This window comes from Rattus norvegicus, chromosome 4, assembly GCF_036323735.1.
Source record: "Rattus norvegicus strain BN/NHsdMcwi chromosome 4, GRCr8, whole genome shotgun sequence".
NCBI classification, from domain to species: domain Eukaryota; kingdom Metazoa; phylum Chordata; class Mammalia; order Rodentia; family Muridae; genus Rattus; species Rattus norvegicus.
The window spans coordinates 61,196,254-61,222,690 of record NC_086022.1 but is presented as its reverse complement, the minus strand read 5'-3'; the positions used below and the strand labels follow the sequence as shown (position 1 = coordinate 61,222,690).

The 26,437-nt window shown below is 47.7% G+C and overlaps 1 long non-coding RNA gene across 1 annotated transcript; it reads right to left on the bottom strand.

The window, feature by feature from the left end:
• Nucleotides 1-825: 825 nt before the first annotated feature.
• Nucleotides 826-19,256, bottom strand: LOC134486747 (uncharacterized). Its single transcript, XR_010066121.1, has 2 exons — nt 13,959-19,256; nt 826-2,158 (listed from the first exon to the last, which is right to left on the bottom strand). It is a non-coding gene; the product is annotated as an uncharacterized LOC134486747 (long non-coding RNA).
• Between the last annotated feature and the right edge of the window lie 7,181 nt (nt 19,257-26,437).

The window sequence follows — 26,437 nt, the reverse complement described above, 5'->3', positions numbered from 1 at the left end:
CATCACCTCCTCCCTCTCTCCTCCCAGACTTTCTACTTCATTGGGTACTCTCCTTCTGGCTGCTTTCCTGTTCAACTGACCACATGTTATCACTGCTTTATAGGAGAAACAAAGTCCAGACTGACACCTTTGCCCCTCATGGTGGGCAGACAAAAGGCTAGGACTCCAGTGAGGCAGACCCCACATACGAAGCCCTGCCCTCACTCACTCTCCTCTCCTGACGCACCTGCTCCATCCCCCCCCCCCCATGCATGCGTGTTGCTGGAGTCTTGTTAGGGTAGGATGGCCAAGTGAGAGGACAAAAGCAGGTTCAGTGCTCAGAGCCAGCAGCCCCTCTCCCAGGGCTTGACTAAGAGACACAGAGGGACTATAGGCAACTTGGATACCATACTGTGCGTCTGAGGCTAGGCCTGTCCAGCCAGCTCTATCCTGGGGCACTCCATGGCTAAACCCTGGCGGGTTGAGCCCATTTTCAGGGTATCTGGTAAACTTCAGAGCTGGAATAGCTGTCCCCTGCCTGAGCTGGTTTCTCTTTTGGGCTGAGCCTCCAGCCCAGGACCAAGAATAGGGAGAGACTAACAATGTTCTCCAGGCTCCAATGAAACAAAGGGGAAAGGCCAGGCCATGCAATCTCTGAGCAAGGTGGCTTCACCTGGATGTAACCCCTTCTTAGGCAACCCAGGCCCCACCCCTTCCAATCTTCTTCTATCCACTGCCATCCTCCTCCCTCCCCAGGGTCCTATCCCTGACTTCCTCTCCCACAAAACGGAGTGAAAACTTGCAGTCAGTGGCAGAACTGAATGGGGTAATTTGGAGCCTCCCAACCCTTAAAAGATTTTTCATTTTTGTTTATTTTTAACTATAAAACCTGTGGTTCTTATCACATTTTCATTTTGAGAAGCTCATCAAAGGTAGGCTCACAGCTAAATCCTTTGTTCAGAAGTAGTAAACACGGCAGGAATACAGAGCGTTAGTTGCAACTCCAGATCATGGCAAGTCAGGGCGATGAGAGAGCCAAGTCCAGGGGTCTCTTAGACATGAAAACATCCTCACCTTTTAGCGGGATCAGACAAGCACTCAGCAGATCGTGCCCTCCATGGATGGCTGGAGGAAGGAGGACGTGCTGTTTCCACACAGTGGGCTCCTCACAAAATCAGGAGACTCTGACCCATGCACCGTATGGACAGCCCTTAGGAACATGGTGCCAAGTTTAAAAAAAAAAAAAAAAAAAAGCTGTCACTCAGGAGGAAATGCTGTCTGAGCAAGTTAAACAAGACACCCAAAGTGGGCAAGCCTGTGGTAACAGACAGCAGGATGGGAACTGACTGGATGCAGAAAGCATTAATGTGAGGACATCAACCAAGCACCTAGCACCTATCACAGCCTCTTCCATTTCCACTGTGGCATCCAGAAGGCCTTTGATTTCCGGCCTCCTCAGCCTCAGACTACCCCAAGCGTTGGGGAAATTGGAGCTGGTTCCTTATGTCCTAGCCTGGTCACACACTTCCCTCTACTCCTACTTCTGAGTTTTCTGGCATTTCTTTGTGTCTTTCCCTCCCTTGCCAGCCCTCGGATTGCCCTGTAACTCTGATCACAGACTGTCGTCTAGAACCGTACCTATCCCCCTCAACCTCTGCTCAGGAGAATGGTGTGAACCAACACACAGCCGCCACAAAGCAAACGGAGACTCTAAAGGCTAGGAGCCACTTCCAGGACAGTCAGGGATGATTCCAAGGTTGGGCTTGGAGAGGGGGAAGGCATTCCTGGGAATCCGGGTTATCTGGAGCTGATTGCACTTAAAAGTGCTTGCTTTACTTCAAAGGAGTCTTCAGGGTGCACTCTGGCCATCAGAGCTGTCCGACAGGCAGCAGTAAATCCATGAGGAGGAACAGAGGCCGGCTGCCCCTGCGCTGGTCCACACAGGATCAACCTGTCAGGGCAGATTCCAGAGCTATTTACAGCCCTGCCTGAGGGTCTTTCTTCTTCCCAAGTGGCCTGTCTCTCGGCAGAGAGACTGAGAGGGTGAGCAGATCTCCTGTCTTCGTTTGCAGTGAAGAGATGAACTGAGCAAACTGAGGGTTCGGGTGATCAGGCTCTGTCTCCTCACAGCCTCCCATGGTGATGCCCTCCTCTCTCCATGGCCCTCACACCATCAATCCTTAGAGAAATACAAATGCAACCATAAAGAGAAATTCTATCACCCCCATTAGTGATGTCAAGGAGGTAGCATGCTTGGAGATCCTAGTGCATTGTGGGTAGAGTTGCAACATGGCAGCTGCCGTGAAAACAGTATGGTAATTCCTTGAGAAACTGAAGATTGGAAAATAAGCACAGCTCCACATATTTACTAGCAGACTATACGGTGAGGTCTGTAAATAGAGTGAACTTTAAAATAAATGGAATAGAAGCTGAACATGGGGGCACACGTCTGCAACTGCAGCACTCAGGAGTCTCGCTTCGAGGCCAGGAGCTGGGAGGCAGCTCGATGGGTGAGGAAGCAGGAGGACTTGAGTTTGGATCTCTGCATTGAATAAAAACCAGATGTGCTGGTACACATCTGTAACTTAAGCACTGGAAGGGAGCACTGGGTGAATCTGAGGGCTGGCTGAGCAGTCAGTCTAACCAAAATAATGAACTCCAGATCCAGTGAGAGATCCTGTCTCAAAACCTAAGGGGGAGAGTGAAGAAGGAAAGGCCTCCTGCCATTGATGTGTAACTCCACATCAGAATACACCCACAAACACACACATACACACACACACACACACACACACACACATATGCACATACCACACACACACAAATAAATAGATAAATAGATGGATAGATACTAGATAGATAGATGATAGATAGATACTAGATAGATAGATAGATACTAGATAGGTGATAGATAAATAGATACTAGATAAATAGATACTCGATAGAGAGATAGATAGATACATACATACATGCATACATACATACATACGTAGGTAGATAGATACTAGATACGTAGATAGATAAATAGATACTAGATAGATAAATAGATACTAGATAGATACATAGGTAGATACTAGATAGATAGATACATACTAGATAGATAGATAAATAGATACATAGATACATAGATAAATACATAGATACATAGATACATAGATATATAGATACATAGACACATAGATACATAGATACATAGATACATAGACAGATACATAGATACTAGATAGAGTATGAGTCTAACCTAAGCTATGTGTCATGACTCAAAAAAATTTATGCTTTTATATGTATATACCCACTTTTGGTTTCTCATGTAACTGAGCTCAGAGTATTTTCCCCTTTGTGACAGCTTTTTTCACTTGGCATGTATATATATATATATATATATATATATATATATATATATATATATATATATATGTATATATATTATAAACACATATGCTTTTTTCAGCAGAGTTTTGAAAAATTGTGTAAATATCCATGTGTCACAGTAGCCCAGTTGTAACAAACAAAAGGAGGAGGTGACCTATGCATTTACATATAGATTAGTGAACAAGCAAGGCCTGGTGAGGACAGGGACTATTGGTCAGTGCATCATGTGTGAAGAGGGCCCAGCGCCAAAATTCAAAACAAACCAAATGGGGTATATGCATCTGCATGATTCCAGTATGAATGTATCCCAGCATGCATGTGTGTTTGAACACGGGTTTCCATCTGGGGGTGCTATTTGGAGAGTCTTGGGACCTTCAGGAGTTGGAGCCTCATTGGAAGAAATGGGCCACGAGGGGTTTTGTAACCTTTTCCCTCTTCCTGTCTTCTCTCTTTGGTTTCCAGCAAAATATGAAGTGATGTAGGACAGGCATACACTCCAGTCACTGTTCCGTCACCTCTGTGATGAACTGTATCATCTCAGACTGTAAGACAAAGCAAAGCCTTCCTCCCTTAAGTTTCTTTTGGTCACAACAAGTAACTAATACAGTGTCCCTCGGAAGGACACAGAAGCATGCTACAGTGTGGCTGAACCTTAAGGACACCACACTAAGTAAGATCAGCCAATCACAACCAGACAAGCTTGTCCGGGAGGATAGGCCTGGAATCCCGCCTGCTCCGGAGGCTGAGGCAGGATGATTGCTATGTTCAAGAGAACGAGTGCAAGGCTAATGTGGACAATGTAGTGAGACCCTATTAAATAACAAGAACCACACCTTCCACCGCACTAAACCAGCATAACCCTAACTACATTCTTATCCTCATACCCAGAACAGTGTAGTCCCCACCCGTCATCAAGATGGTGCAATAGACAAAGGCCGTTACAGAGAACCACATCTGATCAAAATGCAGAGTTATGGAGCTGGAGAGATGGATCAGTGGTGAAGAGCACTGACCGCTCTTCCAGAGGTCATGAGTTCAAATCCCAGCAACCACATGGTTGCTCACAACCATCTGTAATGAGATCTGATGCCCTCTTCTGGTGTGTCTGAAGACAGCGACAGTGTACTCACATACATGAAATAAATAAGTAGCTGAATAGCTTTTTTTTTTTTTTTTTTTTTTTTTTTTTAAGGAACTCGGTCCCAACTGATCCATCTACAATCCACTCCTGCACCTACGGCTCAGGGATCATTGTGGAAGGGAAGGAAGAAAGCCTGTAGGAGCCAGAAAAATCAGGAGTTTACTGTGAGATTCCATCTCCTAGAAGTGTCCAGAGCTACACCCATGAAATCTCACAGACATGGCTGCCTAAACATGAGCTAACAAGGAAGACACCAATAGACATGTTAACACAGACAGGGGAAAGCTCGAGAGGCCTCAACCCTGGACAGAGAACCACAAGCAACTAAGGAACTCTGAGAGCGGGAGAAATAGTCTCCCCCAGGGACGATCTCACACACTAGTTTCAGAGTTTTAGCTCTGAAAACATGTACACACAAGTAACATATGGACAGAGCAGGCTATATTTATATAGGAATATATACATATATACATACATATACACATACACACACACGCATGCACACACATATACATATATATACATATATATACAACTAATTTTAGGGAGAGCAAAAAGTTATACATGGGAGGGCTTGGAGGGATGAAATAGAAAGGAGAAATGATGTAATTATAATCTCAAAAGGAAAAAGGGCTGAGGATCTAGCTCTCATGGTAGAGCTTGCTTAGCATATTTGAGGGCCAGAATGCTCAGATCATAGAGGCACGAGGTAGAATGGTAGATGCCTGGGAGTGGCAGGATGGAGGAGACCTTGCTTCATGGTACAGTTTTGGTTCCACAGAGAGTTCTGGCGACAGTAGAGATGGTTTGACAGAATCATATGCACAAAATGGCCAATTTTTATGTCATATGTAACTGATCACTATGTACTTATTTGTTTATGATGGATTTTCTGTTTGTTTGTTTGTTTGTTTGTTTGTTTGTTTGTTTGTTGGGTTTTCAAGACAGGGTTCCTCTATGTAGAGCCCTGGCTGGCTAAGAACTTGCTTTGTAGATCAGGCTGGCCTCGAACTCACAGAGATCCACTTGCCTCTGCCTTCAGAGTGCTGGGATTAAAAGCATGCGCCACCCCCACCTGGCCCACAGTTTTAATTTTTTTAAGATGAACAAATTTAAGTCTCCAAGATTAAGAAAATCTCCCTAGGAGCAGGCCTAAGGATTGAAGTCAGGTTTATATGGGGCCAAAGCATGAGCAGGTTGCTACGCAGCCTTGCTCTAGTCAACAGTGCCTGCAGTCAGCCAGCCCCTTGTTTGTGCCGCTGGTGACACAGATGTGTCTCCCTGGGTGGTAATCCCAGGCCCACATTACAGCGGTGGTCAGGCCATACTGAACACCTGTGAGCCACCAGAACATAACAATAAATAAGCCACCAAGTGCCTGCCCTTCAAGACAGTGACATTCTATGGGGACTTGGTAAACAGATGCCCAAGAAAATGATAGTACTAAGATCAGTTGAGGGCATAACCCATTCATGAGAAGAAAACCAAGAGAGCGAGAGAGAGCTGGTGGCTTTAGCTGGACTTAGCAGGGAGGACTCTCTGAGGAAGGGCACCTCTATTGGGCTCTATACATTGTACCGGATGAGAGACTGCTCTAGAGGACACAGCTCTTCTATAGAGTTGGTGCCAGGAATGGCCTCCGTGGAGTGAGAGGGTAAAGGTGACCAGAGCAAGCTGGCTGGAGGGAAGTTGGAGCGAGGTAGACAGGCAGGATGGTCAGCAAGGGACCCCGAAAGATAGGCTGTAGAGTCTGGGTAATTGATACCAACTGGACAAGGGGTGACAGAATGAGATCTTTGCCTGAGATTGACTAGGGGTGGATCTTAACGTGTCCATCATCAAACCTGTGTTCTACGAGGTGAAGCACAGAGCACGACCCGGACCTCCCAGCCACTGCACCTGATTTTCTGCACTTCTGGTTCCCCGGAGCACATTGACCCTTCCACAGGAACATGCTTGAGAAAAAGGGACCTTGGAGATGGCAGCCTGTCCCCAAGGAGCTAAGAGATGCTCTGTGCTGACACTGAAGTCCCAGTTTATCCTGCTCAGCGTCCTTCACCTGTCAGGTGGGGACTGTGGGAAGGAGCAATTCTCCAGATGCCTTGTCTCTGAGAAAGAGTCAGATCAGAAGGGAAACCGAAACTGGTTTCTGCTGCGAGGTGTTCTCTCCTTAAATGGTAGGACTTGTTCAGCCTCCTATGTAGCTCTGGCCTGCCAGGAGCATCTTATACCCAGGCAGCTGAGTGCAGGATGGGACTAATCGGTGACAGCCATCGAGAACCCAAGTGTCAATTGCCCACTGTGACAGTCCAGGGTCCCCTGTGTCTGTTGTGCCCGTAAGCAACGGCTTCATGATAATTACTTCTGCCCTCACCAAGGCCCCTGAGACTTCTCAGCTCCATCACCTTGCCCTGACACAGACCCTTGTCCCTCTACCTCCCATATCACAACTGGAAGGGGACAGGTAAGGTTTTCATTAGCCACCCTCTCAGCTGACATCAGAATGAGTCTCTATCGGTTAGGTGATGTCGATAAATCCAGGGTGTTTAACTTCTACAGTCACCGTTTGTTTTCCTTCGAGGGCAATGACCCCAAGTCCTTCTGCCATCCCTCCTCTCTGATCCCATCCATCTCTTAAAGAGATGTAGTACTACAGCTCCTTTCTCCAGGCTCTCCAGGCTCATCACTCCCCATGCTCTCCTGGGTTGCTGCTTCCCATTAGCTGATGCTGCAGCCCTGAAATAGTGTTGTTGTTGTTGTCATTGTTGTTGTCATAGTTATCCCACCTTCCCCTCCCCCTCCCCTTCCCCTCTCCTCCTTCCTCTTCCTCCTTCTTTTCCTCTTCCTCTTCCCCCTCCTCTTCCTCCTCCTCCTCCTTCTCTTTCTTCATGCTCAAGTCAGAGTTTCTCTGTGCAGCAGCCCTGGCTGTCCTGGAACTTGCTTTCTAAGTCAGGCTGACCTTGAATTCACAGAGATCCGCCTGCCTCTGACTCCCAAGCGGTGGTGTTAAAGGCAATGTGTCACCGTGTCTAGCAAGCCCCCGGAGCTCAATCTACTTCCCATTGTCCGTGTTGAATACATTCACTGCTGAAGGACCTCTTTCAGTTAATGTTTTCTTACCCAAACCAATTTCCCTTCTAGGCTCATTTTTAAAAGCCACACCACCGGTGGAGAATGTAGTTCAGTTGGTAGAAGGCTTGGCTAGCATGTATAAAGTCCTAGGCTCTATCCTAGCACCGCATGAACCGGGTGTGAGGGTGTATAATCCCAGTACTCAGTGAGGCAGCAGAATCAGTTTAAAGTTCAGCTACAGAGCAAGTTTGAGGTCAGTGTGGACTATACAGAGACCCTGTCTTAAAAAAAACAGTTATTTACTAGCCAACCGCCACCTATCACTGCTACCTTCCCATAGTTCTAATCCTAGACCAAGTCATAGAGTGCTGACAGCCCAAGGTCAATACAGCTGCTGACTCACCCTCTCTCCACTGAGGTCCTCGCTCAGGCCTGTGTTATCTGTGGCAGGGACTGCTATCATCTCAAAAAATCCCTAACTTCTGAGTCCTCCCCACTGTGGCTGCAGAAGCACCTATGTCTGATAACATTTCCACCCAAACCCTTTCTAGCTCCCAGAGCCTGCAAGCCCCTTTCCTAATACCATGGAAGCCACCTCCCAAAGGCTCCTTGCCCTGCTTTCCTCTGCCAGCTCGTGATGACTTTCCAGAATCATGCCATACATTACAAGGATGTATTCCCTTGCCCCATCTACAAATTCCAGTGTGGGCTCTGACGCTAGGGCTGATGGGGGGCTTATGCACCTGGGCCAAGATCCAGTACCAGCCACACCTTCACAGTTGAGTTCATGGGCCCTGTGCCCTATGTTGCCTACACACCTGGGTTTCCCCTCAAGACTGCCCAACATTGACAGTAGAAGCCTGAGTCACCTGGCTCCGTTTTAGCAAAATAAATGGCTCTCTTCTAATCTTGTCTGCAGCTAGAGAGGGTAGCTGGGGCTGGGGGACTCAGCGCTGAAATTCCAAGGCTCTTACCAGCTCAATTTAACATCATGCCCAGGTTGTACCAGGAACAGGAGTCCTAAGCATGCCTGAAGTTTTGTCTAAACAACAGAGCCCTGGGTACGAGGCAGCTCCAGCCACAGCCCCCAGCCAGGAACTCAAGCGTTGAGTTTGGCCTCTGTCTCCTGTCAACCCTGCTAGAAACCAGGACTCCTCCACAGGGCCACAGCAGGTGGGATGAGGAGGAAGGATGACGGAGCTCTTTCTCTGCAGCTGTCAATTAAGGAGGAGTTTAAAAGGCTTATGAGAGGAATGTTGCCAGCAGCCGTGATTGCTACTGGCTCTCAGCTCTGATGTTGCTGAAGCCAGGACCACAGAGGGAAAATCAGCCAGCTCTGACCATTCCTCCCTGGCAGCCCATCCACCGGCCCCTCACCGCATCATGCCCTTTTCTCTTGATCTTCTTCACCTCTCAGGATGTGCCTGAACCCACCCAACCCCTGACAGGCAACAGGAGAGCCATGTGAGCCATGAGATTTGAATAGACAGGCACCCAAGCCCACACAGCTTTGCTCAGAATCCTAGGACTGAGCAGATGGATAAAACACCTAAAACTGGACTGTTTTTTTTTCCTTTGAGAAATCTGTGTGTGTGTGTGTGTGTGTGTGTGTGTGTGTGTGTGTGTGTGTGTGTGTGTAGGGGGAGGCTACAAACGCAGGTGTATAAATCTCACAGTTCACAGGCAGGAGCCACAGAAGGGCCGCAGGCATTGGTTCTAGACTTCCAGCGTGTTTGAGACAGTGTCTCCCATTCACTACTCTGTATGCAAAGCTAGCTGACCCTGGATTTCTTTCTGTTTCTTAGGGGGTAGGTGAGTTCGTGGTATGGTCTCACTATATAGACCAGCCTTACACTTGTGGATACGTTCCTCCTTGGCCTCCAAAATGCCAGGATTACACAGGTACAACACCGTAGCCAGCCAGTCAGCTTGAAGCCTGTGTCTTCAGAGCCCCTCGTGTACCTTCACCCATCTGCCCCCCAGATCACCACAGGTTTGCTACCCTGGAATATATGACCCTTACCACAGAGAGGCCCAAGAGGGCCAGGGTAGCTGATAGTTGTGTGCACAGCTCAGGAGTTGATGGGTCCTAAGCTGTGTGTACCGGACAGTATTACTTACCCTCTCTGGGCCTATTGTACTAAGAACACATGCTTCCCAGCTCTGACATGCTGGGCTCTGCATTCTCTGACCCTCCTAGGCAATGGTAAGGCCTGGCTCAGGCCCATCCTGTGGTAGTTAAATTCATGGTCCACTTTGATTTTGCCCTCATTCAACACCACACAGTTCTTGTTGCCTTTCTCTCCCCTTCTTTCTCCCCTGAGGACTGGGCAGGGTACCTCACACATTCTAGGTAAGTGCCCTACCATGGAGTGACATCTCCATAGACCTCGTTGTCCTTTTTTCTTTTCTTTTCTTTTCTTTTCTTTTCTTTTCTTTTCTTCCCTTCCCTTCCCTTTCCTTTCCTTTCCTTTCTTTTCTTTTCTTTCCTTTTCCTTCCTTCCTTTCCTTCTTTCCTTTCCTTTCCTTTCTTTTCTTTTCAGATAGGCTCTCAGTCAGTTGCTCAAACTGTCCTTGAATTCACCCTGTAACCCAGACTGGATTTGAACTTGAGGTCCTCCTGCTTCAACCTCTGAAGCAGGTGGGATTACCCTGCTATACCAGGCCCAGCCAGCTCTCTCAGGTCATTTGGCTGCTCCCTGGGTCATATGCTCCCAGGTCTCTAGATGCATACAGAAGTAAGGTTGTGTATAACCAGAGTCTGTGTGTTAGCCTAAGGTTCACATGGATGTACAAGGATCTTCTAATACTGGCCCTGCAGGACCGAAGAGCATCCAGCAGCAGCCTGAAGTTGAGCTTCCACACCCCTCAGCCACTTCTCATCCCACACTCCTGCCGCTGCCCAACACATAGATCTGAGCCGCACCTAAGGCCTTTCCAGTGGGATATTTTCTACATCCCGATGGACACTCAGAGGCCCTAGTACCCAGGGATGACAGAAATTCCTTCTTGCAAACAGCCTTGACCATCAGCCAAGTGCCTTCTGGGTCTGGTGGGCAAAGTGTGGAGGGAGTTGTCTTTTAATTTAGCTGCTTTTCTGTTTCTTTATTCTTCCTTGTGACTCATTATCTTGCGAGGTTTTTAATAACTGAACAGGCCTGGAACATTCCTTCTCTGTTTCTCCCACATGGGTTTCTACTCCCCTCCACACCACGGAGGAGGGCAGCTAGAGCCCCAAGCTGGCTCTGGTCTGGGTGTCTCCCACTATAGCTGGCTCACGGCCCAGGGCAGGAACTGGAAGAGAGGGTCCTGGAGCCTCTGGGAAATGAGATTTACATCAGAAAAGAAGGTCTGTCTGCCAGCACTTCCGCCCCACCCTGCACATTTGTGCACATATGCACACACATGAACATACACACGTCTACACCCACAAATTCTCAGCCAGCAATACCCAAGTCACCATATACCATGAGGGGACAGGTTCCTGAGGTCTCAGAGGACGAGGAATGCCTATGTCTACAGCACACTAAACCAGGCATTTTCCTGTAAATCATCATGATATCGAGGACACACCCACTCGGAGACAGGATATTACTTACATGGTTTGAAGAAGTAGGCCAATGCACCCCCAGTGGCTGCTATGGGACATCCCCTGCATCTCTAGACCACTTCTCAAACCATCCATCTGTTTTCATGCCACCCTTGGGCAGGGGATGGGAAATATTGGAGTTAGGACCACAGAAGCCCTTGTGGCACAGAGGGACCCATGTGGAAGTTAGTCCTCCACTGAGGGGCTCAAGCCAGGCACGATGCTGATTGGGTTCTGCTATGACGTGAAAATGAACTGGCCCTATCTCACCAGACATGGCATTGAGCCAAACATGAGACTCTGAGGTGTGGCTGAGTCGTCCTATACAGAAGGACCCAGGAGTGTGAGCCCAAGAGGTCAGGCCTGTGCCCAGCATAACCAGAACCAGGCCAGAGAAGTTAGTGGGTGACTTCGGCAAGTGGGGGAAGAAGCTACAGACGAAATCAGAGCCTGGTTCAAAGGTCCCAATCCTGGGACGAGAGCTTGTCCAGCCTCAGCTTTGGGAAGTGAACTTCTAGCAAGGCCTTGGAGCACAGTCGAAGCTACTAATGGCTACTAGCTACCTAGTCAAGGCTAAGGTAGGAAGTCAGTGAGTCAACCTGGTCTACAGCAAAACTGTATCTCAGAAAAGGAAAGAAAAGGAAAGGAAAGAAGGAAGGAAGGAAGGAGAGAAAGAGAGAGGGGAAGAAAGGAGGGAGAGAGACAGACAGACAGATCAGAGCATATGTATACAAGCCCATACCCAGAGTCAAGATTGGTCTAGGCTCAAAAGTCACTCATTAGCCATCTGGCCATGAAAGACACCTCTTCTCCCCACAACTTAGTTCTGTCATCTACGATGTAACAACTGATTTATTTATCTTTTTTTTGAGACAGGGTCTCATGTACCCCAAGCTGGCCTAGAATTTGCCATGTAGCAGAGAATGACCTTGAATTTCTGATCCTCCTGTCTCCACCTTTTAAGTGCCAGGATGACAGGCATGTGCCACCATGCCCAGTCTATGTGAGGCTAGGGATCACACCTAGGGCCTCTCACGCTAGGCAAGCAAACCGAGTCACATCTCCAGCTCTGGTTCCCATTGATTATGAGATTCTTGGTGTTGCCAGCTTTGATCTCTTCATCATTTTAATACATCCAACGCCATCTTAGAGTCACTAGTTGGAATGTGATGACAGAGTCGTCAGTGCTTACAGTTACTGTCAGCGGTTAAGAGCACTGGCTGCTCTTCCAGAGATCCTGAGTTCAAATTCCAGCAACCACATGGTGGCTCACAACCATCTGTAATGGGATCTGATGCCCTCTTCTGGTGTGTCTGAAGACAGCTACAGTGTACTTATATATAATAAATAAATCTTTTTTAAAAAATTTTTAAAAAAAGATTGTTACCCTTATTTAAAAAAATTACAGAATCAGGTCTGGTGAGATGGCTTGGAGACTGAGGGTGCTGGGTGTTCCAAATTTAATTCCCATCACATACTTGGCAGCTCATAACTGTCTAGAACTCCAATTCCAGGGGATCTGAGACCCTCTTCTGGCCTCTGCAGGCATCAGGCATGCGTGAGGTGCATGTATACACAGGCAGGCAAAACACTCAGACACATAAAATAAAATAAATCTTAACTCGACGTTACGTATTTGCAAGAAAACCCGCACTTTCAGAAAGCATGGCACTGTTCATAACGGCATGAAGAATACCACCTTAAACATGTGACATAAGTCTGTGTGACATGGTGGTGCACACCTTTAATCCCAGCACTCAGGAGGCAGAGGGAGGTGGATCTCCATGAGTTCAAGGCCAGCCTGGTCTACATAGGGAGTTCAGGACAGCCCGGGCTCTATACAAAGAAACCCTTTGTGAAAAACCTATAGATAGATAGATAGATAGATAGATAGATAGATAGATAGATAGATAGATAGACAGACAGACAATGTAGATATGGGATTCTGACATCCATGCCTAATTAAATGTAAAAGAAATGTTTCTTCATGTATAAAGTAAACTGACAATTGGGGTCACTAGCAAATACAGAAACACTTCGGATATTAAAGAGGATAGGTGAGCACCCCAGGAGCGACACAGCAGTACTTAATCTTTTTTTTTTTAATAATTTTTATTTTAGCTTTTTAAAGACAGCCTCCGTATTGGCCTGACTGACCTGAAACTATCTTCGTAGACAAGGCTAACCTTGAACTCATGGGATTCCTCTTTTCTTTGTCTTCCAACTGCTGGTATTAAAGGCACATGCCACCACATGTAGTTTAAAAACTTAGTATTGTGTGTGTATACACATGATTGTGAGGGAGAGACGTGATGCCAAGGCACTCGTGTGAAGAACAGAGGACAACTTCGTAAAGTCAGTTCTCTTCTACCCTTCTGTGAGCTCCAGGGGTCAAACTGAGCTCACAAGTCTGGCTTGTGTGCAAGCAACTACCTTTTCCTGCCAGGCCATCTCTGTCAATGTTATAAAGTAAGCCACATCTTACACTTGGTGACAATCTAGAGTCAATGTGATGTAATTAGGACTGTATGTGCCTCATAGGCTTCTAGGGGAAACCTAGCATGTTCAAGAGCCCCGGTTTAGTCCCCAGCACGGGTTTCCTGGTGGGGCATGTTGAATGGGATGCCCCCGAGACATCCAGGTGGAACTTTCTGATGAGAGGCTAGAAATAAGCCTAAAAACGCATCCAGGAGTCAGAGAAGTGAAGGAAGGGCAGGAAGGAGGCCAGGAGCCAGGCCAGTTCCTGCCAATGAGCCTGTGTCACCCCTATTTAGTATCTGAGGTCATTCTGCACTTGTTACTCACCCGGCTGAGCGGCAAGGCAGGACCACTCCGTGCATCCTCACCATTTCGTATTTGTGGCATGACGCGCTTCCGCTTGGGCACCACCTTCTTCATAGAGGCCGCACCTCCGGGCTCATTTTAACTCTTCACAGTGGCCCCGCCATTCCATCTGCCATATCGATGACGGAACAAAACTCAATAGAAAACCAAATGATTCAAGAGGAAAGACGCCGGCTCCGTGCGCACACCAGAGGAGGAAGATAGAGAAACAAAAGGGAGATAAGACAGGACGTCGAGCAGGCCAAGGGCAGGGAGAAGAAAGAGCTCCGAGTACGACTGTGACACCAGATGGCCACTCTCTCCTTTGATTTGTGTCCCCATCCACGAGTCCTTCCCTGCCCAGGAAACCCAACCTACTTAGCTTTCCTGGTTCCAGTTTTCATACCCGAGACAATGTCTGAAGGGATTAAGAGAGTCCTGAACTCCACTCAGTCTCTGGCTGAATGAATGATCTGGAGCCAAACCCTTCACCTTGCTGCTGTGGCTTGCTCTCTCCCTCATAACTGGAAGCTTCTAAATCCGTTTCCTTTGGGAGGGGGTGTTCCTCGGCTGTTCGGGAGAATTGACTGCATGACCAAATTCACATCTTGGATGTTTTGTGAGCACTCTTTTATCTGTAGATCTCTTCTCTAGCTCCATCTCTGTGTCCCCTTTCCTCTGCCCTTGCCCTTGCTCCAAGCCCCAGGAGCCAGGCCCCTGATCTGCATCACAGAGTGGGTCTCAATTGAGAGATGTGTATTTGCTAGCCGCCCAAGTCAGCGGCAAGGCTACTCAGTACTCGGTCCAGAACCCCACGCCCCCTAGATGTTTCATATTTGTTGAATGACTTGGGTACCACCCTCTTCAGGGGTAGAAGCCTCATCTCCTGACTCATTTGCTTTGCCCGGTGGCCATTCACTGATGACAGAGCAAACAGACCTGTAACCTTTTGTCCCTCACCCTATGACCCACAGGTCTGGCTGTCACTCCCAGGCATAGGGCCTGAGAAACATGGGTCTGTGCTGGGAAAATAGTGTCTGTTAGCTACTGTGAGAGTCCCCAGACATCAAAGAGATCATGTGGCAGAATTAGCACTGGGACGGACAGCAACATCAGGAAGTCCACAGACAGACTTAGGAAGTGAGATATTTTAACCTAACATTTTTCAGGGATCCAGAGGGGGAGTGTGGGAAGGAAGTGTGGGAACGAAGCTCCAGCCAAGGCCCTCAGTGCGTGCCAGAGGAAGCCCTTGAAGGGAATGGGGGGCATCTAGTGCTTAGTGACTCCCGATCTGTGCCCGAAATAAATAAATGCGCCCTGGCTCAGTAGTTAGGAGCGGTTCTTCCAGAGCGCCCAGATTTGATTCCCAACACCCACATGGCAGCTCCCAACCATCTGTCACTCTAGTTCTGACGCCGTCGTCTAGCCTCTTCAGGTACCAGGCACACACAAGGTGCACATACATACATGCAGACAAACCCTCATAAACATAAAATATAAATAAATAAGCATTAGGCAAGTGTTATTCAGAAGGGAAAGCTCTCAGGAAGACCCAGGAAAAAGAAAGGAAAAGCAGCACAGGCCTCAGAAATGTGTGCATCCGTGACTTTTCTCGTTGCTGGGCAAAACAGACTGACTCACAGTTCAGAGGAACACAGTTGGCCATGGTGGGGAAGCATGACGGCGGCTTGGATCCTGTCTCTAACCAGGAATCAGAGGAAGGGGAATGTCAGTGTTGGGCTGGCTTTTTTCTATCTTCCTTTTTCACTTAGCCCAGGAGATTCAAGACTGTCCACCGTAAGGGTGGGTCTTCCATCCTCAGATAAACCTCTCTTCAAAGACCCTCATGGACAGGTACACACAAAGCTATACTTGCTGTGCCCTTGGTGTTTCTTCATCCAAGTGAGTTGACAATCAAAACCGACCTTTGCCATCGAACTCCTGGATGAGTGGAGGACAAAGGAAGACAATGTACAGTTGGGTTCAGGGAGTTAAACCCTGGGGAAAGTTGGTTGTCATTGTTGTTTTGGTTTGTTTTATTTTTTTAGCTTAAAAAATTATTTTTAATACACATAAAATAATCCATAAGCAGGATATTTTGCCTATAATCTATATCTGTGTACTTCATGTATACCTGGTGCCACAGGAGCCAGAAGAGAGTTTTGGATGACCTGGAACGGAGTTACAGATGGTTGTAAGCCACACACCATGTAGGTGCTACAAATTTAACCTGGTCTTCTGGAAGATCAGGCCATACTCCTGACCACTAAACCATGTCTCCAACCTGAAAGTTGATGTGTTATGGCCCTTGGTAAGTATTTGACCAATGGTTTATCCATTGTCTTTTGTTTTATGGGGGTTCATTCTCTCCCTCTTCCCTCCCCCTGTGTGAGAGCACATGTGTGCAGTTGCACGTGTGTAAGCAAATGCATGTATGTGCTCACCTTTGTTCCTGTTCACACATGTGCATGTGTGTGTAGACCAGAGGACAACCCTAGGTGCTACGCCTCAGACACCATTCACCTCGCCTTTTGAGATGGAGTCTTTCATTGGCCTGAGGCTCACCAAGTAGGCTAGGGTAGCTGACCAGTGATTCCCCCAGGGACCTACCTATCTCTGCCTCCCCAGTCCTCGGATTGCAAATACACACCATTGAGACTGGGTTTTTGTCTTACATGAGTTCTGGGGAACTGAATTCAAGTCTTCATGCTAGCACAGCAAGCACTTTAGTGGCTGACTTCATTATCTCTGGTTTACCTAACTCTGAATTCTCAACCTCATCCAGCCTGTCTGGGTTTCTTGGGTCAAAGATGTGCCTGCTCCTGGGGCTGGGAGGCATCCTTCTATTTATCTTCCTTCTGTCCACACGATCCATGGAACTGGAGCATGGATCTGACTGGTCAGAATACCTGTCACCTGTCATACAAACCCTAACTATCATCTGGGTTTTGTTTCAATATTTGCACACACACCCCGCCCCCCAAGAATATTATTGCACTGAGAGGCTTGAGTGAGCATCAGTCTTTCTCTGAAAGGAAATCTTGGTCTGTTTTTAGGACAACTGGATTGACTTGGAGACGCAGATGGCTTTCTTTGAATCGTGGTCCTAAGCGGGGCTCTGAACTGGTACCGGGAGTCAGGAGCACTGCCGAGTGGAGCCGCTGGCCCCGGATGCCACTGATCCTGCTCACGAGCTTATGAGCAAGCTGGTTCCAAGGTCAGCAGCTGGACCCCGCTGTGTTTTCAGAACATAAGTTGACCCCTGGCATCAGCAAATAGCACCAGAGTTTTAATCAGAGAGCAGAAACTAAATAAATAAAAATAAGAAAGCAATGACAGCTGCCTGCTATCAGTCTAATTAAAAAAAAATACACAAGTCACCATAGTCAGCTTTCTGCTGCATCCTGGGTCCCCCTCCATGTATATGCAAGCCATGGGTCACCTGCTTAGGGATTCAGGTCACTGTCCTGGGAGCATGGCCTCAAGTCCAGAGACAATGTTCAGACCCTTCAGTGTAAGTTACTTAGAGGGGTGTGGCCACAGAGGAGGTTCATTTTGCTAATGCCCCCTTCTCCAATCGCCCTACTTTCCCTTTTAAGTAGGCTCTACATTAGTAACCCCCAACTGTTTGTCAGGGAAGTAATATGTCTGTGTGTGCAGGTGCACACGTGTATGGGACATACACAAGTGGGGATCAGAAGACAAAGAAGGTTAAACTGGTGGGCTAGGGAACCTCAAGGTCTCACCTATCTTTATCTCCCTAAAGCAGGGATTACTCACTCCCCTGGCTTTTAAAAAATATTTATTTCTCTTTATGTATATGAGTGATCTGTCTTCCCAAACACCCAGAAGAGGGAATCAGATCCCATCACAGATGGTTCTAAGCCACCATGTAGGTGCTAGGAATCGAACTCAGAACATTTGGAAGAGCAGCCAGTGTTCTTAACCGCAGAGTCATTTTAACATGAGTTCTAGAGGCTGAGTTCAGGGCCTCATGATTAAAGACAAGGGCTTCACTACCTGAGATATCTTCCCCAGCCCCACTGACCTAACTCTTTACAAAGGAACCCTTGAATGCGTGTCTTTCATTGCTCTTGTCTTTCCTCCATCCATAGAGTTCCATTAATACCTTCTTAGAAAAGCTTAATTTGCATGACCCAAAACAGCACACAGAGCATGGCTCTCCTCTGTGGTTTCACAGCATCCATCTCTGTTTTCCAGGGGAGTAGCTAGAACTCAGGGTATTACATGGGGTAGGCAAATGATCTGCTACAAGCTGCAGCCCCAGCCCTAAGTTCGATTATTATGTTTTTCTCTTGTTATCTGTTCCTGCCCCAAGCCTTACCCCCTTGTCCTGCACATACATCCATACTCTGAGGACAGACACTGTCTGGTTCACTGTCATCCCCTGTGCTGCTTGGACAATGTCTGGCACACAGCAAGTGTTCAGTCAATATTTACTGAATGAATGAAGTGTTATTTCTTGCAGGCGGAGAGGACCCATCTACCTTACAATTAGAACTACGTGAACCGCTCTTTCCAGTAAAGGGTGGGGTAGAGGGTGTTCCTAGTCACTCTTGTCACGAAGTCCCCAGCAGGCTAGCATCTTTGAGCCATGCCCTCTGTGAAGGTTTCTGAGAACTAGATCGTTTATCTTCGAAGTAACTATAAATAGTATTTTTATCCCTTCTTAGATGAGAAAAACAAAACAACAAAACTGGGGTTTCAAGAAGGAGCTTGAATTGATTCTAGTACTTGGGAAGTGGAGGCATGAGGATCAGGAGTTCAAGGCCAACCTTGGCTTTATCTCAAGCCTGGGTTACACGAGTCCCTGCTTTTAAAAATACAAACAATAGCACAGCAGCGGCACACTTACGAGTTCGCTGGCTCATAGCTGATGCATCTGTTTGATTTTAAAGCTTTCCTATGACTAAGAACCTTTTTCCTGGGACGAAACTCAAGCAATAGAATCAGCCCTACTTAAAAGTGCCCTGACCCCTAAAGACCTTGTGCCCTTTCCCTTCCCCAGAGCCCAGGCTACCTGAGAAAACCACCAGCTGTCCCTCCCAGCAGTGACAGTCATCCCCAACCCCAAGTTTCTTGAGCCTGGGAGATGGGAACGGAGAGCAGAGTCCAACACTCAGAAATAACTTACCTAAGCAATGTTTGCACATACCTCTGCTCGGCCAAGGGGCTGAGCCCTTTTCCCTGAACTGAACCATGATAGTCATCGCCTGAATCATCACAGTTACCTAAGGAAACGTCAGCCCGGCACAGCTGGACTCCTGAAGCCTAGGCAGCAAGCCTCAGGACAATGGGGCAGGGTTTCCGGCATGGGAGGGCAACGGGGGAGGGGGTGAGGCAGGGCTTATGCTGGCCATAGAAAGCCAGAACTCTGAGGCAGGGGCAGAGGGGGAGCCCCAGGGACATGGGAGGCGAACCCTAAGACCCTGGAGCTGATGATTCACTGTGTGTCTCAAGACAAGTTCCTTCTCTTCTGGGATAACTTTGTCTCCTCCTCAAAGGTGTGGGCCCATCCTACACCCAATCCCCCAGGGCCTGGAGGAGATGGGCAAGGAAAAAGAAGACAAAAGCCGTTCAAAATGGAAAGCTTTGGTAAAGCCATGTTTCCAGCCTTAGGAAGCACTCTCTGTCCTGTACTTGGAAATAATGCCTCATCTTAACCTGGACAGCATCCATAAGGAAGATGCGCTATTCTTCACCAAGGAGGACACAGAAGCTAATATGGATAAATGACTTATTCTATGCTTCGCTGCCTTACCACTCTCTGTCCAATCACCTCACCATCAGACAGAGGCCAAAGCCCTACAACAAACCTTTCTGTGGGGTGTGGCAATGGTACTGTTTACAAGAGCCTCTTTAGTCCCATCTAGACCTCATCCAACATGAGCACATCGGTGAATGTGAGAGATGGGGACTTGAGTGGTTCTTCCCACCCCTGCTTTATGTAATCTCTAGTTTCTTGTCCCACTCTCTGAGTGGGGGGAGAACAGGTGATTGAGAGATGTAAGTTTCAGGCTCAGGGTTGCTGTGCCCTGGCAAATACAACCACCATTTGTCAGAGAATATGAACAAAGGTGTCCATGACAGCAGCACCTCCTCAAGTTCTGATGGGGATGCTGAGACAGAACAACTTTCCACTGGAGACATTCTCCATCTGGCTCCACCTGGCTCCAGCTGGCTCCAGCTGGCTCCATCTGCCTCCACCTGGCTCCACCTGGCTCCATCTGCCTCCACCTGGCTCCACCTGGCTCCATCTGCCTCCACCTGGCTCCACCTGCCTCCACCTGGCTCCACCTGGCTCCACCTGGCTTCACCTAGCTCCACCTGGCTCCACCTGGCTCCAGCTGGCTCCACCTGGCTTCACCTGGCTCCATCTGCCTCCACCTAGCTCCACCTGGCTCCATCTGCCTCCACCTGGCTCCACCTGGCTCCATCTGGCTCCACCTGGCTCCAGCTGGCTCCATCTGCCTCCATCTGGCTCTATCCAGCACCAGGACCTTACTCAGGGTGAATACCCTTGAGATGGGACACCAGGATGCTAGGATCTTTTCCATACCTGTCCCTCTCTTTGTACCATCTACTTAACCACACCATTTATCTTAGAACCTTCTACTAAGCTTATCAGCCCAAGAGGCCCCAAAAGCCCATAGAAAGTCTAACTGTCAACCGCAGGAGAGTAGCACATCTCCACCTTGTAGAACATCCCCCTCCCCCAAAGAACCTCCACAAGGACCACTGCCAGACAAGTTTTCATTTGAACAGGACACTTAACAGCATCCAGTTCCAAGGTCCAACTGACTTTTCTAGATGTCACACTGGAACCCCAGCAGACCCTATGAGGTTCCTGTCAACGCTATTTTTGTCGGTGTGTCTGGGAAAACTGACTGAATTTCCTTTTATCTGGAAGCGAGCCCAACTCTGAAGTTGGGTGGATGTAGCCACGCTTCCGCACCCAAGTTTCCGCAGGTTTGAAAACAAGGCTTGGGTGTTGCAGAGAACAGCTGTGCTAACAAGCACGGCTCTTATCGGTCCATGCCTAGTCCTGCCGGGGTGTCCTGGAGAGCCAGGGCAGTGACTAAAGAGTGGACAGCCACACCCAACAACAGAGCCCAGGGGGTGGCAATGAGAGCAGCCAGAGCAGGAGGGGGACTGGTTCCGAAGAGAAGCCCCTGAGGAAACCTCAGAAATGACCAGAAGAGTCAGTTCCCCAGTGGAACAGTGCCACTGTCTGGAGTTTCTGGAGTTGCCCTTGAAAACACAGTGTAACAGTCCCCTCTCCATACATACACAACCAACATTTTGTAAAATCTATTTCCTCTTTTAAGAATGCAAAAGGGTGTTTGAGGCCAGCCTGGATAGCCAGGGCTATACAAAGAAGCCCTGCCTTGAAAAACTAAAAACCAAAAACAAAGAAGAGGAAGAAGAGGAAGAAGAGGAAGAAGAAGAAGAAGAAGAAGGAGGAGGAGGAGGAGGAGGAGGAGGAGGAGGAGGAGGAGGAGGAGAGGAGGAGGAGAAGAAGAAGGAGAAGAAGAAGAAGAGGAGGAGGAGGAGGAGGAGGAAGAGGAGGAGGAGGAAGAGGAGGAGGAGGAAGAGGAGGAGGAGGAAGAGGAGGAAGAGGAAGAGGAGGAGGAACAACAAAAGGGGGCTGAGTCATGACTCAGCAGATAAAGGCACTAGCCACCAAAGCCTAATCATGATGGAAGGAGAGACCCACTTCCACAAGTTGCCCTCACTCCTCCTTCCGGGAGGCCCAGTCATGTCTCTCCTGGTTAGCCTAATCTCTTCCCATATCTTTCTGTTACTCTTTATCCCCAAGAGAGTAGGAAGGAGAAGAACTTTAACCCTGTTTGACAAAGGACTTGACAATGGCAAATCATCAGCAAACATTCCCAGGGCTTAAGGAGTCCTTGAGGAAGAGATTTCTGACCCTGAAGTCACCGCTGTGTAGGTTAATAGTCAGACAGATCTCTCCCCAGCTGCAGAGAACAAATGAGTTAATAGCTAAAATGTGCTTAGACAGCTGGGGATGTCTCAACTGAGAGAGCTTACCTAGCACACCCAAAGCCCCAGGACCACATGGACAGGGCAGAGCGGCACGTGCCTATGACGTCAACACTGCAGAGCTGGAAGCAAAAAGATCTTCCTTAGCTAGATAGCCAGTTCAAGGCCAGCCTGGATACAAAAGACCCTATCTCTATTAAGGAGGAGATAGATTAGATAGATAGATAGATAGATAGATAGATAGATAGATAGATAGATAGATGATAGATTATAGCTAGGTAGATAGATGATAGATAGATAGATAGATAGATAGATAGATAGATAGATAGATAGACAGACAGATGATAGATGATAAAATTTGCTTAGAATCAATGGGGGGGGATTGTGGGAGGGAGTGACCAGAAAAGGGGCAGTAAGCAGTATGTAAAGTGAATAAATAAAATAAAAAACATTAAAATAAAAAAGCGTCATATCCAGAATTATAGCCATCACCTGTAAGTCCTTGCTTATAACATTACTTTCATTACCAAGACATTGGTATGTATGTATGTGTCAACAGATTAGTAACAATCAAAAGAGTCTTTGTTTTGAGGAAGAAAAATTGTTGGGGTTTGGATGATAGAGGATGGTTTCTGGATTTCAGAAATGATCTAAGACCTTGGCCCTGTGCTTGAGAAATGACCAGTAACCAAGCCCAGAGTAGACAGAGGCTTGGGCAGGTCCATTAACTGGCCCTGCACACCCTCTAGTCAACCTCTGTGGCCCCAATAGGACACAGGGACCTGGGTAAGTCTAAGGGACATGGACAGTCTCAGATAAGCCACCTCAAGCTTCCATGAGTCTCCTTGGCTAAGTTGGGCTGGAGTTCCCTCACTGAAAGTCACATGTACAAGTCAAGGGACTTTCCAAGGAGGCTGGTAGAGAGGATCTGGGAAAGGCCCCTCCAACAGGGAGAAAAGAGGGGTTTCTAAAGTCTGAGTGAGGAACCAGCAGGGACAGAGTGCCTGGCAGCCCCAGAGCAAGGATGACACCAAACAGAGGTCTCCTAGGTTAGGTCTAAGTGATTGCTGCTGAGTGATTGATGTGGCCTGACCCTCAATCCCACACCTCCAGGAATATCTAAACTTGTCCCAGGGCTTTGGGGTCAATCTGTTTTTAGAGGTTGTAACAAAGTATCCGTAGACCCCTAAGCAGGGCAGTGGCAGGCACAGACAGTCCCCACTAGAAGCAGGTCATGCTCAGATCCGAGAAAGCTGTCAATGACCTTCAGTTCAGGCCAAACTGGGCTGGTCAGGAGAAAGCAACAGAGGAGTCAGAAGTACAAGGAAACTTTCTGGAAGATCTGACAAAGTATGAGGAAAGCTGGACACTGGGATGTGCAGAGGTGTGCTGGCTGGCTTCCAGTGAGAGGAGTGTGCGAGAAGCCTGAAAAGAGCGAACCAAACTCCTTACACATAAATATCTGTCTTGCCACTATTGCCACCGGGTCTTAGAGCCTGGATTCAGGGGTGTGTGAGGGGTGAGCTCCCAGCAGCTTCCTTTGATCTCTCTCCTTATCTGCCCTGAAGGAGTGTGAGGCCCAGGACTCCCAGCTCAGCCCCTTCCCCAGCTGGGCCAAAACTATAAATAATACAATCTGCCCTCCCACTTCAGAAGGACTTTGGTGGTAAAAACACAGTCCTAACCTGTACCAGCCTCTGCCTCCCCCAGGCCCTGGGGATTAGGCTGTAAGGGGCTCCCACATTCCTTTGGACCACCTTCCCTCTGGACCCTGCCTGTAGTTTCTCCAGCTTCTATGGGCCAGAGCCAGAGGTTGCCAAGTCTCCCAGGGAAGGCAATGTAGCTTTTCAGCCAGAGAAATGAGGAAGTGAAATAGTTTCTCTCCAGGAACCACAGGCCTTCCTCTCAGACAAGCCCTTTCCCACACTACCTCTGAGTCAACCTCAGTGCCCCGAGCCAGGAAGAATGGTCCTCGTGGCCCAGCAGCTTGTACTCGCAGCTCCAAGATGGGAAGAGCCAACCAACAGTGGCCCAAGATCCTTTCCACCCACGGCTCTGTCCCTAATTTCAAAATGGAAGGGTTCATGTTCCTGGGCTGGGCCTTTTATCCTCATAGCCTGTACTTGGCCTAGTCTTTGTCAAGAAACGTCTTCAGAAAAAGGACTGTTCTGGAAGACTCCACTCTCCACAAGATGCTTCTCTTTTCTTCTCATTTATTAAAAGCAGTTCTTATCCTAGGACCAAAGCTGAGCCAGGAATCGGATTCCCTGAGTCTGACCCGTTCTGCTCCCCGAATCAGTAGCCACGTGGGTACACCTGCAAACATGGCACCCATAGCCCAGTAGGGACAGAAGGTAGGCTGAGCTCTGGCTGGGCTAGGCACTCTGCCACCCTGCCAAAGGCCCCTTTCCTCCGGGATCTCAGATAACTTGCAGAGACACTGGCCAGTTCTGCAGTCAAGGAGCTATCCCTCTTGAAAGGCTTCCAGCAAATGTTTCCTTCATGGAGGAGAAAAGCAACGGTCGCTGATAAGGAGGGGCCAGCCGCCTAGGTTCCAGGTAGCCCCAGAGCACCAGGGAAGAATTCTCTGAATTCAGTGCCATTTTGTTGGTGACACAGACTCGCCCCTTGATTTTGAGGTGGATTCAATTCCTAGAAACAGCCCCGCAAGAGTAATTAAAATATAAAAACAAGCAAGGGTCAGAGACACAGCTCAGTGGTAATAGCTGATACTGCTTTTTCGGGGAACCATGCTTGGTTTCCCAGCACTCACATTTCATCTCACAACTGTCTGTAACTCCAGTTCTCGGGGATCTGACACTCTCTGTAGTCGCTGATGCCCGTGGTACACATACACACACGCAGGCAGACACCCACATACACACACACAAAATTTAAAATTCTTTAAAATCTTAATAAAATACGTTCATGTATAATGGGTTTGTCATTATTCTTTTACATGAAAAAATGTAAATTTTTAATTTTAATGTTTCCCCCTTCAGCTCTCTGTTAGGCATGGTGATCGTGCTGAAGTCATGGGTATGAGTCCTGAGTGTACTTAACCACTGAGCCACCTCTCCAACCCCCAATAAACAAGCTTGAGTGTATTTTACTCAATATAACATATCTAAGAAGTAAATAACATATTTTAATTAAACAAAGTTATGTTCTAAAACAAAACAGAACTTTGAGAAGGGTGAGATTGTTTGCTCACCTGCAAGTCTGTGACAGAGGCCTCCTGCCTTCCACGAGCGGTTCTGTCCGAGTTAAGGAAATTCTCCTGCCTTCCCATGTGTGCCTCTGCATTCAGCCTCTTGTGACTCATGTTTTATTTGAAGAATACAAGGGAACCAGGTGTGGTCATTCATGTCTATAATCCCAACACTTGAGAGGCTGAGACAGGAGGATTGTCACAAATTCCAGGCCAGCCTGGGTTATCTAGTGAGCTCTAGGCCAGCCAGAACTGCACAGCAAACTTGTTTGAACGAACATGAGAGAAATCCCTCATTGTGCAAACTTGTACCTGAAAAGAAATACTTGAGAACACTTTCAGGCAATTCTAGGTACCCTTCTCTGATACCACGTCGAAACTCAACAAGAGAACATGTCTTATGTGTAGGAAGGGCGGAGGGTGTGGTCCTGGGGACTTTATGCTCTTGTGTGACTCCGTTCCTGTGGAGACACAAACATTCATCTCAGACAGGGAACAAACAGCAGGCCAAAGTCAGAATACCACCAAGGTTCAATTTGGTGAATCAGTGAATTTTACTGGGGTCACTTATAACACGTGGGTGAGAGGTTACTTACAGGGGAGAAATGGCTCAAAGACAGCTGCAGCTCACTCCAGCATGGCTGATCACGTACAGAAGCTAGAAACCTGTGCACAGCCCACAGGCAGCTTGCCTGGTGGGAGAGCCCCTTCCAAGCAACTCTCAGCTGATCTCTGACTCTTCTAGGTAGCTTGACTAATCCTGGTTAGTGTCCACTTAACACACTACTACTACTACTACTACCTCTATTACTACTATTACCTCTATTACTACTACTACTACTACTACTACCTCTATTACTACTATTACCTCTATTACTACTACTACTACCTCTATTACTACAATTACCTCTATTACTACTACTACTCCTCTTACTACTACTACTACTACTACTATTACCTCTATTACTACTACTACTATTACTACTACTACTATTACTACTACTACTAGTACTACTTAAGTGTGTGTGTGTGTGTGTGTGTGTGTGTGTGTGTGTGTATAAATGTTGCTTAATTGGGCTGGTGGTATAGCTTAGAGTACTTGCCTTGAATGCTTCACCTTGGGTTAAAAAAAGGTGGGGGGCAGAGAAATGCAAAAGAAATACTGTATATATATATTTATTTATTTATTACTAGATGTAATACTAGTGTCATTACATCTCTAGCC